At 43.7% G+C, this 15,568-nt stretch overlaps 1 protein-coding gene across 13 annotated transcripts in view; it reads left to right on the forward strand.

Moving 5' to 3' along the window:
* The window catches only part of LOC134511775 (poly(rC)-binding protein 3-like), a 538,190-nt gene that overhangs the window by 376,583 nt on the left and 146,039 nt on the right, over window positions 1-15,568 (forward strand). The window contains exon 1 of one of the 13 annotated variants that reach the window (XM_063326283.1): window positions 8,628-8,774. The exons of 11 other annotated variants lie outside the window; for them this stretch is intronic. The gene's annotated coding sequence lies outside the window, so the exon portion shown is untranslated. Of the gene's footprint in view, window positions 1-8,627; window positions 8,775-15,568 lie in introns of those variants that run through there. One more of the 13 variants, XM_063326284.1, reaches the window with a different exon arrangement.

Consider the following 15,568-nt stretch of genomic DNA (forward strand, 5'->3'; position numbering starts at 1 on the left):
TGGCCAACAGTGGCATAATCTGTCAGAAAAGCTTTAACAAATATGCCTGTATCAGGCTTTAATAACTCTAGCTCAAAACACTAATATTTACTGAAATTTCAGTGTTATCTGCCAATATCGATGCAATGCGTGTTCTGATGGTACTGTACAATGAGCAACTGCCAATACACACTTCAAAGCTGTTCCTGTTTTTAAATCTATTATTTACTCTACGGCTCTTCAGTAGTTTCCTGATCAAGCTAGTCAAGCTCTACCCTGGCACACTGATAACTCTTAACGTTGCACAGGCATATCAAAATATATTATGGTAGCCTTTTACATCAGCAATTTCACTGCACTCAAACTCTTTCATGAGGAACTTGAAGAGCACAATATGGACAGCAGATTAAAAAATTCTTGATCATTATAGGTGAACTGTCTGCTTTTTTTTTAAGAATGATATTATACTGATTCCCCTGCAGAAGAATTAAGACTGACTTAAGGTGGACTTCATACATTTGGGATCAAGGCCCCTGAATTACAGAAGAATTATAAGGTGACACTGGTGAATGTAGTCTTTGCTTGAATCTTGTGAGAATGCAGAAGAAGCAAAGTTAAATTGAGTCCTCAGCTTCCAGCAGCAAACTGGACTGGCTATGAGCATAGGCAAAGCAGAAATTGCCTAAGGTAACAGGCTGCTGGGAAGACAAAGCGCATGTCCCTTAACATCTCCCCCTCCTAATTTTGTCCATATTAGGACTGGGAAAAACAGGTTGTCTGAAACTGCTGCTGCCCCTAAAGTAGGAGTGGAAACTATTGGTAGAATGCCCAGTGCCGGCAGCTGTGATAGCTGACTGGTATCAGTCCCGGGAGGCAGCCAGATTAGCAGCGTGGATCCTCTAGATCTCTCCATTGCAATTCCCTACTCTCCTGCGGCAGGCAGGGGTGGCTCTGCCCCATCTGTTATTTTAGGAGGACTGACTGTCAATTTTTTCTGAGCCGTTGAAAAGTCTTGTGCTGGCTCTAGAATAAAAGGCATGCAAAATGTTTATAGTCTTAAATAAGGAATAATAATGGCATTACTTATATTTAGAAATTCCGGGAGCGTCCTTGGTCTAAATGTTGTATGTACCATGCTACTCATTCCAAAATGCAGATGACATTATCACCATTTCGTTCTCCACTCCTGGCTATCTCCGTTTCTCCTTTTTCTATCCCAGGTTCTTTGTTGTGAATTCAACAGATTAATGTTAAAATCGGTTTTCATTCAGGAGGGATGGATGGATGGATGGACGTTCTGCCATCACTGTCTGCGTTTGAGATTTGAACCACAAAGGTGGTTCAGTTTCAACTTTCCAACCTCTCTGTGTTTTCAGGATTTTTGGCTTGGTGATTTCTACACCTTCTGCCATGGGAATTTCCAGAGATTACAAATTCAGTAGCCAAATTCGGAGTCCAGAAGGGGACCTTCCCAAGTCTGTTCCATAACAGTCTGACTGGTTTTTGTGCCCTGGAGCTTTGTTCCTTCAAGCCGGCAAACCTCAGACCTTAAGTGATAAAATTGAACGATTCCTATAGATCTGTGACTTGTTCTCTTGGTCCATCCTGTGCTCGTGATATTCCCTCATGTTGCAGCCAGTGTTTTTCAAAGCTGCAGAATTTTACAATGTAACTGCTTCTGTGGTTTTACAAATCAAGACAGCTTTTTATTCTCATTGTTCAAAAGTGTCACAGTGAGTCATATTATAACCTCCCTTTTTATCATCTGTGTTAGGTCAAGAGTTGTATTTGTCAGCCTCATGAGGATCAGACTTCTCACTCCTTATTTCATACTCCTTGGGGCTGCTTCTTCTTTGGTATACCACTGCACTAAGAGAAAGGAGGAACTTTCTCTTAGTTTTGCTCAGGCTGTCTCCAAGGGCTGCCCTCTGGCCACTTCACATGCTTCCGTCCTGCCCCTGTTTCTGGCATATTTCTGTTTTTTCTCAGATGCAACTTATTCCAACAGTAAGCAAGCTCTGACGTTTGTATGCAAGCATCCTTGCCCTTCTCTGTAAAAACCCTTTGGGCATCATGGCTGGATGCCTGCTTCAGCTTTTGGTTTGGACAGTGGCTCCCGTTATTTCAGTTGCTATTATTGTCAAGGAGCTTGATTGTTTTTTAAATTAGTCCTTGGTGAAGACTGGATGTTTGCTTCTAGTCTCCGATGAACTATTAGGAAAATGCAATAGGGCACTCAGAAAAAAATAATAAAAACCGCTTCTTTGAGTTTTAAAAGAAGAAAATGGTGGGTGATTTTAAATTATTTTTAGCTCTGTGATTAGTAGTGCATAAATGTTATTTAGACTTTATGCAAAAAGCACAGTAATTTCTTCTTTGTACCAGTCAGCTGGCAACTCCTTTTACACCCACTGGCATACTTAGTCACCTCTTCTGTAAATCTTCACAAGCAAATTTCCCCAAGGGTAGCTTTGATAAACTGGCGTGCTCCCCATGGCAGTGAAAAATGACCTTCTACTTTCCCTGTGACAACCAAACGTGGAGTCGGAGCCTGTTTGAAAACCCAGCGCTCACCCAGAACTGTGGAGTGTTGCTTTGCCATCTGCTTCTCGCAGGAGAGGAAGTAGTTCGTGCCTGTTTGGGCGAATCCTTTCCCTTCTAGTAAAGTCCTCCCTTCTCATCCGTCCCCCAGTGACCCTTTGAAAATAGTAAGGAACTACTTGCCAGCTCTGAGCTTCGATGACCCTTGCAGAGGAGACACCCATATCTCAAGACACCCTGTGCGCCCTTCTTTGTCTTTATTTTTTACAGAGAACCTCCTGGTTTCACTCTGTTTCATCTTGTCTCTCCACTGCCCCAGACTGGCTGGGTGGTGAAACACTGCAAAATTGTCTTAAGCAAGACTTAAGGGCGGACATCCAAGTGCAAGACCGAGAGCAAAAGGGTATAAATAAAACAATGACAAATTTGCTTCTGGTCTATACCTAACCATGACTCCTGTTTTGAGTATCCCACAAGGGATTTCTTTTGCGTTGCCCTGCAGTGAGAGCAGAAGACGGTGGATTCACAAAGTCAGCCTTCCTCCCAGGTGGCAAGCTCGATTTTGCATGACTTCCCTTCAAAACGCCCTGTATTCCTCTGGAGCTGTGCTTTTGGATGCAAATGCAAATGCCGATCATCTCCTGTCTTGAGAGGGACACCTCAGATACTTAAACGGTCATTTCCGTGTCAGCCTGGCAGGGACTGTCAGATAAGTCCAGCTGATTCTGCCTCCTGGGATAAGAAGTGTTGTGCACCAAGAGTATATCCTCCCTTTGTCCTTCGTCAGTCTGCTGACTGGCTGCCCCTGCCCATGGGATCCTTTTCAACTCCACACGCTCCACTGAGGTTATTTATACAATCATAACATCCCTATTACAAGATATCAGTTGTGCATGTGTTCTGCAAGGTTCATGATCACTGGTACCTTAGTGACTTGCTATTGGCATCACACTTTATTAACATGGATAACAGATGCTGTAAAATTGATATGGTATAAGTGCTAACGCAACTTGTAGGTAGTGTTTCAGATATAGTGTCTTTTTCGAAGATCAGCTCCCCTCTGCTTTGCTGTGTGTCCAGGTACAAAGTGCATTTTCTTCTGTTCTAACTGCACTGGAATTCCAGGCAAAGAATGTCACTTTTACAGAGCTATACCATAATTTGAATTTAAAAAAATAAAAAAAATAATGCTGTTTTTACTTTATCTTGGATGTACAGTGCTCCTGGTTCCCTGCAGATACGGTCTCCCTTGATACAGAAGCTCAGACACTGATTTTCAAGATAGGGGGCATTTTGGACTTTGTTGATGCAATAGACCTTGGGTTTGGCTGCATTCAGAGAACAGAATTTCAGCCAAGCAGAGCTGATGGTGTAATCTTGAATGATGATGGCATTTGTGATTGTCCAGTGAGCCTTCTCAGGGATCAGCCTACATCTCTGGGTTTGGACACAATTATTTTCATTCTGACAAAATTACTGGTGGTGTAGAAGGAGAACATGGCTATAGCTGGGGTGGATTTAGACCTTTCCCAGCCATAAGCATCGTGTTCTGCTTTTTACAAATGTTCAAAGTCAGTGGAGTAGAAGGTCTGATTGTTTTTCAGAACGGTGTATGAGGTCAGCTGTGCAGAGTTATTTATGTCTTTCTTTGCAGCATTTTTAAGAAAAGAGGCAAATGTGTTGATTTTTAAAATTACGCTATAACAGACATCCCAACACATTGAGATTTTAAGTTTAGAAAACCACTGGCTAGGAATGAAAGACTTCTCTCTTACATCCACTAATTAATTTTTTTTTTTTATTTTTTTTTTTCAAAAGTATAGCTTGGAGGGTTCCTCTCCTCTCCTCTCCGGAAATGATACCTGTCTCTTCATCTGTATAAGCTAGCTGTAAACTCACCAAAATTAGGCAATTCATTGAACGATGTGATTCAAATGCAGTACGTGTGGGGTTTTTTTCCTCTTTCTCCCTCCCGCTAATGAGGGGAAGAGTTCTGTGTTTGTGGGATTAATCCGCAAGGCTCACAATTTTAATGCGAAGCTCAAAGCTCAAATAATTGGCATTGACAATCTCATCGAATAAGCATAAAAAAAAAGGATGGAAAAGGAAATGCAAAGGAGAGAAATGGGGTAAAAGGCAGAAACTGAGGAACAGTTTTTTCCACTGCTAGTGGCTTTCCAGTTGGTGGCCACAAAAGCATCTTTTTGAACAGTGTTGCTTGCTGTGGTAGACAGACCAAAGCAGTAGAGAGCTAGGACCAACAGCTTTCTCAGGCTTCCCAGCTACAGATCCTTGCTGATGAATAGGGCCCCTAATCACTTGATATAGCTATACGCTTTATGCTGCAATTACCACAGCTTTCTGTTGCAATCTTTCATTTATTCACATCCAGTGAGCTTCATTGTGCTTTCATTGTTTGGGGAACTACCTTTTTAGTGCTTATCTATTTAAAAGAAAGTTTCTGTAACTCATGGTATCAAGTCAATTGAACATGGGCTTTTAAAACAGAGTATCGACTATTCTTTTTTCAAAGATGAGACTTTATTTCCAAATTTTGAATAGCTTTCCCCCTCCCCCTTTTTTTTTTTAAATCTGATGCACGGTACCACTGCATTTGCAGACCTTGATCCAGAAGAATCGAAGCACATGCTTAAGGAGAAGAATGGCATGTGGTTCATGAACCCCATAATTAGTTCCCCTTCCTAGCTCTAAGCAATAATTAAATCTGTCACTTCTGCTCTGCTGATTCATTTATTTAGCTATTTAATTGCTCAGCTGAATGCATCTTTATCTCCGGAACTGCAACATTTTATACAGACAAAGAAAAAGCATTATCCATTATTATTTTTTTTTTCCAAGAGCAGGGACACGTAAAAGAAAAGAACACTAATACTAGATGATTTGGTGATGTTGTCAGTTTTCACTTATCAAACAAAACAGTGTTTAAGGGAAAACTTCAACCAGTGCTTGAGGGTAACTTCCCATATATAGGCTTGTTTCTCTAGGAAATTTTGTCCAACGCGAGGACCCAGTGTATCTGATCCAGGTTTCCATTTACATAACGAGTTAACTTAAAGCACTTCCAGGTAATAGTCACAATTTTCTATAAAAAAAGAAGTCTTACCCTGATCTGTTGGTGGAGTATTTTATAAAGACAGTTTAAAATTGCAAATATATTCTAAATTGTTATAAACTAAACAGTATCTTTTCTTTATGCATTTTCTTTTGGGGGACATTGCTCGTGGAGATTTCTGTCATCTGTCTCTTAGATTTATCATCAAATACAGCATTTTGATCTGAAAAGCAAATGGCGTTTTGAATACTTTCAAGCTTACAAAGGAGAGTCCTTCCGGATACCTCTCTGTGAGGCATACTGCCATGCACGCAGTTTTCCTCACGTTACGTTTTCAGCATCCTTAAGGGAGGTTGCAAGATTCCCCCTACCATTTTTATCCACAGGTTGGAAAAGCTGGTATAGGAAAGCAGCACGCAAAACAACGAGGACCAGGTCAAGGCAGATCGACTCAAACAGGGTCTTTGAGCAAGACGAGGAAATATTGTTTATTTTTAGAACTTTTTTTTCCCTCCTGTCACTGAACTCTGTAACGATAGCTGATCCAGGAAGTGAAAGATACAAAAACCACCCAAAATTCAGAGAATAGGATATTTATCTTCCACTTCTGGCATCAGTGGCTCAGTTCCGCCAATTTAATCATCTGCCTGGCTGGCTGGGTTTTGATACCATGCACGCGATCTTGCATTTCACTCCATTAGTGACTTATTTTTTGCTGTCTTGTTACTCAGTTACAACTGTGCAGCTATTTAAGTCATAGGTCATGTTTTTCCCAGGTAAGCTCATAATTCTAAAAATATTTTACTGCTTACCTGGGGGGGGGGGTGTTGTTAAGGATTTTTTTTTTAATTTTTTTTTTTCCCTTCAGCGAAGGTCCTGTCCTTTGCAATGCAAAGCATGTCTGTACCGCTGCTTGAAATAAAAGCAGGACCCAAGCTAAAGATCAGCCGGTGGAAGTGGCAGGGTTCATTAGCTATATTATTGCAATACCTCGCAAATACAGCCGGACGTCCTGCCGTACCTCCGGCTGCTGTGCTGGGCTACGTGGACCTTCCCCCTGCCTCTGCCAGGACAGGGGTCTCTGCTTCGCTCTCCCCCCCATCCTCAGGGAGGGCTTTGTCAGCCCACGGGCCGGCGGCTTTGGCCCGGCGATGCTTAGTCTGTATTGTTCGTGTTGGTGTTATTGTTCTGCATCTGTGCGCTCTGGGGTACTGAAAGCTCTTTGTTGAAATAAAGAATATTTCTGTCCCTGCTAAAACTAGGAAGTCCGGAAATCTTGTGGGCAGTTGTGTTCTTGCAAGCCTGCGCACGTGATTTCTGGACTAGGGTTTTGCAGGAGCTTCGCTTAAATAGTCTCCCTTTTAAATGCGTTTCTTCAAATGATCTCCTAAAAGTGCACTCTTTGTTATGTAGGGCAGACGCTTAAATTCAGGGAATTAATAAGCCAGCAAAAACCATCTCTGGACATCCTTTGAGGATAAGGGTGCTTTGAGGATAAGCCTGTGTGTGAATGGGTTTAGTATGAGAAAGCACTGTTCACTGCAGCGGGACAAACAGTATGATCAGAGGAGGGCATGGGAATGAAATGGAAAAAATAACATTTATTTGTAGTAGAAGAGAAGTTTATTGTTGAGTTGGTGGAAACGGAACAGAGGAAAGACAGGGCTCATTTCAGATAGCTTTTATCTCGCTTCTAAAAGAGCATGAGGTTAGTCAATAGGATTAACTACTTTTACATAGATTTGTACACAAACACTGAGACAGGAGAGTTGGAGGGACATCAGCCGAGTGCCCTCCCTTTGCAACGATTACGTTCGGGAACGTCTGTGGGGGGAATTAGGTGACAGTGACTATCGGCTTCCCCTCAGATGAACCTAGCTGTTGTCATCCTGCCATCAACAGGCTGGAAATTACTCTCTCAAAGGCATCGCAGCGTTCACAAGCAGTCAAATGGGACCCAAACCACCCCCTTCTCCCGCCCTGCCCTGCCCTCTCCACGCCGCCGGAGCTGGGAGCATCCAACTACATGACCGGTGCAAACTGGAGATTTGCAAAGTGGTGCGCGAGCTCTAGGTCCAGGCACTGCTGGTGGAGGCACTCTGATAGATTAAGGGTGTTTTGGTTGGTTTTTTTTTTTTTATTAGTTTTCAGCTCTAACTCACTGTATAGTTAGAAACCTCAGGCTGAAGCGTCTCTTCCCTCAAGAGTGCTGGAATACGCTGGTGGAAAATGCGTCTAAATTAAATTAGATTCTATCCCTCCGTTTTGATACGAATGCGCCTGAGTCTGTACTTTGCTGATGTATTGATTTGCTTATTGGCATATTGGGAACCTCTTGTTAATGTTTTAATTTAGAGAAGTCGTTCCTTGTACTACTAGCGTGCTGTAACGTACCTGCGAGGTTGGAGGCTGCCTCTGACCAGCCCTGGTCACTGTGCTTGGTTATCTAAGATGCATAGGCTCAGGCACCTATAAATATTAGCGTGCAGCTGTCACAAAGGGATTGTAAGCGAGCTGCTCGGGACCTCGAGAACGTAACAGCTTGGCACCCAGAAACATACAACTTTGATAACGTGTTACAAGGTTACGTATGAAAGGAGAGGGTAGGAAGGTGGCGACGGCTTTTAATCTCTGTCTCTTTTTTAAAAATTGTTTTTTCTCCTTTGTACTTCTGGTGTACATCGGATCTTTGCAATTTTTATCACATTAGGATGCGACATTCCTGGCCTTGACAGTGCTTTTGTTTGGGTATTTATAGCAGCTTCTGGTCATTGTTGAGCAAAGGAGATTGCCCTGCCCTCTGGCCCTTTCTTAAGCAGATTTTGGGCAGAAACTCCTCTCATGTGGCACTAATTGAAATGATTGGCGGAGGGGGTGTTGTGAGCGCACTCCGGCTGACTCGGGCTTATCTGCCAGGGGCTAAGCCAGGGGAGGAAGGGAGGGGAAAAGGGGGAGAAAGGAGGAAAAGGGGAAGGAAAAAAAAAAAAAAAAGAAAAAAGCTCAGCTTTTCCTCACTCCGCTAGGGCTGAGGGCTCCCGGCCATCTGTCCGCGGCAGGCAGAGAGGCGGCCGGCTGCGCCCCGGCGGGAGGGCGGTGCGGAGGGAGGCGGGCGGCTGCGCACCCCGGCGGGAGGCGGGCAGCGGCGTGGGGCCGCGGCCGCGCTCGGGGAGCCGCTCGGCAGGTGGGTACCGCCGCTCGCACCGGGGCGGGAGCGGGCACGGGGGAAACCCTCTCCCGCTCCCCGGAGTTGTGGGGCGGCCGGGGAGGGGGTGCTGCCTGCGGGAGGGGGGTCCTGGGGGTATTTTTTAGGGGGGTGCTTTGTTTGGAGCTTGCGGGAGCCCAGCGTGCTACTTTTGCGGGTGCTTTAGTGGGGGGTGAAGTTTCGCTCCTCCGCCTGCCCGGGACGGGCTGCGATGGGCAAAGTCGTGAAAAAGCTTGAAACCCAACAAGTTGTTGTTGGAAGTGATTTGGGGGGGGGGGGGATGGGGCCGGTTCATCAGCCGCGCGAAAATAATCTGAAATTAGGGACTGTCCGATGGAAAGCGTGCGCTTGCCTTGGGCGAGTAACCCCGCCGGAGCCCGCACCTCCGGGGTTTAAACGCATTAATGTTGTCTGGAGACGCTGGTGTGTGTGCGCCCCCCCTTTTCCTGCAGCCACCCCCCCGCCCCGGTTAATAGTTTCCTGCAAGTTTAACGTGAAACGGGGAGAGGAGAGAGCTGGTCCTCGCCCAGGGAAAGCAGAGGGGCTGCGGGGGGATTAGAAAGGCTAAGAAGTTTTTGATGTACTGTAAACCGGCATCACTGTCAAAAGCAACAGAAGCGGAATATTTTCCCATATTTTGGGGGGTATTAGCAGTGGAAGTTGCTTTCATTTAGCTGGTAACGTTTCTGGAGGCTTTTTTTTTTTTTTTTTTTTTGGTTTTTAAGTTGCTAATGTAAACAGGCTAAGTAAACAAATCCTATCGTAGTGTGTGTTGTGCGGTGGGGGAAAAGTGAACTTCAAACTATGTGTTTCTTAAAGGAAAGTTAAGAAATATGTGGTAGCTTTATTATAACTTATCATAGCTTTATTATTATTAATAACATTGTTATTTTTTTTAAGTTGCAAGAAGCTTTGTTACTATGTGCCAAAAACTATGCTTGAATCTCTTCGATACATCTGCTAGACTGTCCTGTTACACTGGCTATGGGTACGTTTAGTGTACAACTTCTGTTTGTGTTTCTGATAAAGACTTGTTTAACACACATTACCTAGTCATATTTTAACACCTCCTGTGTAAAATATAGACAGCAAAATACAGTCATAGCTGGAAATTGCTGTGTGTGTCTATCTTCAAATGTTTTTAAAAAACCAAAAAATTACTGTTAGAAGTGTGGGTATCACACTTCAGACTTCGGTGCGTATCAGACTTCAGTCTGGCTGTAGGTCTTGTTTGTTTCTTTTATGTACGGTTTTAGAAGTAGAACAATAGTAAAAAATGGAGTTGAGCAGCTGGTAATCCATTTGTCCACCACTTATCCCTACAAAGATTCCTGGTGCAAAGCTCATGAACTATCACTAAGGATGCTTAAAAATGGAATCCAGGAATTGGCCGTACTAAAATCAGGCAAGAGTTTATAAAAATAAAATGAAAAGCCGAGGCTTGCCTACTCATGAACCTCTTAATAAATACGTCATCTATCAAGTATTCTACTTATTGCATTCAAGAAGAGGTAAAACTTGATGGATCATGTGGTTATTACTCCATACCTTCTTAATCTGTAGTCAGGTGAACAAAAATATTTTTACTTTCCTTACAGTCTGAAAGAGCTGGTTTCTTACAAAAGACCTTGCCCCCTTTCTTTATCTCATCTGTGTCCATGCTGCAAAAATAAGTCCTCGAGAACGTAACTGTTTGTTTTACTGGTTCCGTTCCTTATCGCTCTTGGTCTCCAATTTATGCTGGTTTGAATATTTCTGTAATATTGAAGTCAGTTGCCGTTATTTCCTGCAAGGACCGTATTTGAAAACATCTATGGAGTGTATGCAGTATGATAAAGCGTAGCAATGTGGGTATCTTAATTTTATTCTTACGTGGCTCAATACATTTTTCTTGTTACTTCAGAGAAGCTAGAAACATGATAAACGGTCCATTAGTGGTATTAGTGGAAAAAATACATTAATGCAAGCATGCGGTCAGTAAGAAAGCATTTTTATTTGAAAGCCTTCTCATAACGGACATTGTACTAATAATCTTAATGTGTAACCTGTGCTGCATATCTTCAGTGTTAGATTAGATTTGCTTTTAGGTACTTCGTAAATATAATTTTTATTCGGCATAACTGTATTTCTACCAGATGTCCAGGCTCCTTGTTTCTTTGCAGCCTCTGAATGCCACAGGAATTTGCCGGGCGAAGGACTGGCTGTGCATGGGGTAGGCGTTTCAGGATGCAGCCCTGCTTCTTAGAAACTGGCTTCAGTATTTTAAGGCATTGAGGTCTGATGTTAATGTAAAGTGAAATGTGTTATTAAAAACATAAGCCAAATCCAAAGACTGCTGTGTTGGTTGGATACCCCAAGAGCGAGCTGGAATAGCCTTCTCTGACAGATTACTGAAAATGTGGTGAGCGACTCTTGAAAGCTGTGAGGGGATCACTGGGTTGTCCGTGCATGAAGCTGCGTGCCACGCAGCCATGGCAGGGCAAGAGGCTGTCCCAGCCGAAGCATGGTTGTTTGCACCCCTCGTGGCGCTCTGAGCTGGGGGAAACGGGAGAAGGCACAGGGGGGCAGAGGATGGGCCATCCCTCCTGCTCGGGAGGGTTGGGATGCTGGGGCTGAGCACGTTGGGCAGGGACAACCGCAAAGAGGCCCTGCGGTAGGGCGAGGGTGTATCGCTGCGGCAGAAGGTTGATGAGGAGCTTGCAAAGCTGCTGGAGGATGTGGCTGCAGCCACGGGTGTGCGTGGCAGAAGTGTGGAAGATCTATTTGCAGTAGAAAAGGGCTTTGGTGTGGCAGATGCTGTGGCAAAACACATGGTGGTGATGGTTTGAGGTGGGCAGAGAGGTCGGAGGTCTGATGGAGCAAGGAGCAAAGGCAGGCTGGTGGCCCCGGGGGCAGTCAGGAGTGCCAAAGCTTTTGAATGCTGCCATAGGGAGACTTTGCAGCTGGATGGGTAACCCAGTTTGGGTGTTTTGGGAATAGAGAGCCAAAAGCTGGGAAGCGACCATCGACATTCCCGCTCATCATCACAGACCGAGGAGGAAGTGTTGGGCAGCTGAGCCGCTGTGAGATTAGCTACAGCAATTATAACTGGGGTGCAGCGGGAGGGCCGGCAGCCAGGAGGCAGGGGGATGGTGGATAATCTTTAGCCTTTTCTGTTGCATGTATGAAAACTACTACAGTTAAAGCAAAATGTAAAGATGGGAACCCAAAATGAATCTGTAGCACTGAAACTGTTTAATTATTAGTCTTTCCCAAAGATTTTTCAGTTAGTGGGATCTCCATCTTCTGACATTTATAACAACGTCACAACTGGAGATTGTAGAATGCACAGAAATTTATTTTCATAGATTTTGCAAGATCATTTTTCTTTTAAAGAAACCTCGTTGCACTTTCAATAACAGATGCGCTTTGTTGCATTCATTTGCTAAGCAACAGACTCGCTGTGTTGCTGCTGAAGCACAAAAGCAAAGGAGGCTTTGACACATGAAGTAGAGCTTACGTAAAGTTGGTGAGCAGCAGCAGAAGGAGTGAGGGATGGAATTCTCTGGGTTTTGTTCCCTACCTTAAAATATTTTAAGGTTGGGTATTTTTCTCTGCTGGCTGCCATCAGCAATAGAAGTATCAACAGGAGAAAAATGGGTCGCTCGGGTTTTAGCATTAAGCAGCAAATCCAGGGCCAATAGGATTTAGCTGGGATGTTAAGGTTTATTCAGTGCATTTAGTTAATGAAGTTGGGGGGTGGGGGGAGGGGAGGGAAGGAGAATAAAAAAAAATAAAAATCAGTGTCTGGAGTTGGGGGAGGGGATGAAATGGCCTCCTGCCACCGGGCGCATCCTGTGGTGACTCCTCCTGATTGATAGATGCTCCATAAGACAAAAAAGAGCTGAGTGAAGGAGGTTCTAATTAAAAAACACCATCTCAATGCCAGCTCTTTTGGATTAAAATCAAGCAGAAAATCTTTGTAATAGATATCCACCCAGTCTTAAGGGTCTATGTTTTTATGCAATGTGGTGCCCATCGGTTAGGGGGAGGGAAGAGGGAGATGATAATACGTCCAAGTGCCTATAAAGTGGTTATAAAGCCATGAAAATATTCGGCAAGTGCAGTCATATGTTAACATTCATCCATCAGGCACAGAAATCAAGCTCAGGTCAACGAACTCCCATTTGAGCAGTAAGCCAAGATGTCTAGCAGACAGCCCCACCGTCCCTGACGCACACGGGTGGCCCTTCACTGTGCTCACCCCTCATCTGAAGCCTTTGTGTCCCCTGCCAAAGGCTGTCATCTTGTGTACACACACGCTGTTCAGCATCTTGACTTGCTTTCCGAGCCCTGAAAGCCTTCCGTCCAGAGACACAAAAAACAATTAGTATAGAAAGTCATTGTTATTTAAAGTAAATAAATAAAATAAAGGGTTATTATCTAGGCTTCAAAAAAAAATGCAAACCAACGTGAATGAATCTTTTTTCCAAGAGGGTTAATGTATGCATTTTGGTTTCGGGTTTTTTTTTTTTTTTTCAAATTCTGTTCCTCTACAGGCCGGACTCCCACTCGGATTAGACCTTATTTTTCCCAAAGCTGTAATTGTCATTTAGAGTCTGATGAACTTTCTTGTTCTGCCCTCCCCCTCAGAGGTCCATGCTTGACGTCGTAGCTAGACGCTGCTGGGAGTCATCGAGCAGCGATTAAGACTGTCAAGACTCAGCCCAGTGACCTCAGCAGACTTTCCTTCTGAGAAGGACGTGGGCATCGGTGGCAGGATTTGACTGTAACAGTATGGAGTAAATAAGCAGCAAACTTCTAAAATGAGTAAAAAAAAGTCCGTGTACCTGTTGTTCTCAGCATAACCTCTGTGCGCGAGGAGGGCCCTGCAGCATTTCTTAGTAGGATTTATTGCAGCGACACCTGAAAACTTCTGCGAAGTGGTTCAGAGGAGAACTTGAATGTGTAATTTTTGGTTTTGTTTGGTTGGGTTTTGACCTCGCAAGCAGTTTAGCACAAACATTTTCACATAATTAAAAAAAGCAATGGAACTGTTTAGGAAAAAATGCTCTTTGTTTTCACTTCTCTGCATTGTTCTGTGCTGCTTTATTTCTGTTAGATTCACAGTACGTTTACTGAAAACCTTTTGCCTGTGCTTACAGACTCGTTCAGGGATGTGTCTGTAATAAGAAACAGAATAATTTCACTAAAATTAAAAAAAAAAAAAAAGAAACAAAACCGCAAAACAACAACATCAAAAAAAAAAAGCACTTGACTGCGATGCTTAAAGGGAGGCTTTATGAATGTTCAGCCAAGTTTGAGCAAGGGGGGGTGGCTGTGTCAGAGCTGCAGTCCCAGGCACGCAGCGAGAGTCCGGGCAGCTGCATGCGGAGCAAGTAGAGCTCTAGAAAAAGGCTCCCGTCGCCTTTTAAATACAAATAGGGATGCATTTGTTGGTAAGCGAATACAGATAAGATACTAGCACTGATACGAGGGTTTCATGACATGAAATCTGAACAGTCTGTTTGTCCCGGTGGCAACAAGGGAAGGAGAATACCATCCCCGATGCAGAGCGCACTACAGAAAAGCGAAGGGAGGGGGTATGTTGCCCAAGAATGGTTTTGGATGTAGCTACATGGCAATGAAGTGCTTGGTGCAATGTCCACGCCATCTAGTCCTCTATTTATGATGACCTATTACCTTTACCTCTGTTGGCTTGTATTTTTCTCATCAGTGGGCAGTAAAGCACCGATTTGGCATTTGAGCCTGATTTAAACTAATAGAAAGATAGAATCTGAGCTTTGAAGACCGTAAAATGACTTTTCTGTGATTTCATTCAATTAACAAAACTGTGTGCGTACCTCGAGGATCTCATTAGCGTGATTGTGGCTGCGTGCCAGCATCTAGCCAGAAGAGAGAGCTAATGGCAATTGTGCTGGCTGTTTTATAACGTTAAACATTCTATAGAACAACAGCAGAGATTTTAAATGAAAAGGCTGTAAAAACGTTGGGGGCAGATGCGACCTTTGTAAATGCTGTAAATCCACTCGATAATTACTATATAGTACTGGATTATATGCTGAAAGTCCCTGAGCTGCCTGGATCTGATGGAGATTTGCTCATGTATGATCAAAGTGATTAAGAAGACTGTTTACCTTTTTTATTAATGTATGTTATACCTGTGAGAGTAAATTAAAGTAAAATGTTTTGCTCATGGAAATAGGAAATATACGAGATGTTCTGATCTGCAACTTGAGAGTTTTCACTCACAGTGATAAGAATCAGGTTTGGAGTCTCAACTCCTTTTGGTTCAGAGATGTTTAAATCACTGGGTTTTGTTAGAGTAGAAGAAGAAAGAACATCAGAAGTTACGCTGTGAGATTTCTCCAGGAAGAGCGAGGGCTCCAGGCAGACACTGAGATATACTTCATTTCCCTCTCCCTCCTTCCCCCGTCAGCATTCGCACTGTACAAATACAGATGCCTGGCAGGTAGCGGAAAGACTGTTGCTGTTAATTAAGTACTGCGAGCATCCCACGATGCTTACCGTGGACTGGGGTGGGGTAGGGGAGGCTGAATGAGAATCGTAAGGGCTCTTAAACCTTGCTTGTAACAAAGTCTTAACAGTGTTTGTGGTGTCAGATAAGATACTCTGAATCTGACCCTGTGTTTTAAAATACTGCTGACATTTTGAAGGCTTCTGTTGTTTGTGCAGGAATGACGCATCTCTGACAAAAGTCTCCAACGAGAGCCGTGGTGGTGGAGCCTCCTGAAGCTGTGCTTTCCCCTGAC

Source organism: Chroicocephalus ridibundus, chromosome 2 (genome assembly GCF_963924245.1).
Source record: "Chroicocephalus ridibundus chromosome 2, bChrRid1.1, whole genome shotgun sequence".
Classification (NCBI taxonomy): domain Eukaryota; kingdom Metazoa; phylum Chordata; class Aves; order Charadriiformes; family Laridae; genus Chroicocephalus; species Chroicocephalus ridibundus.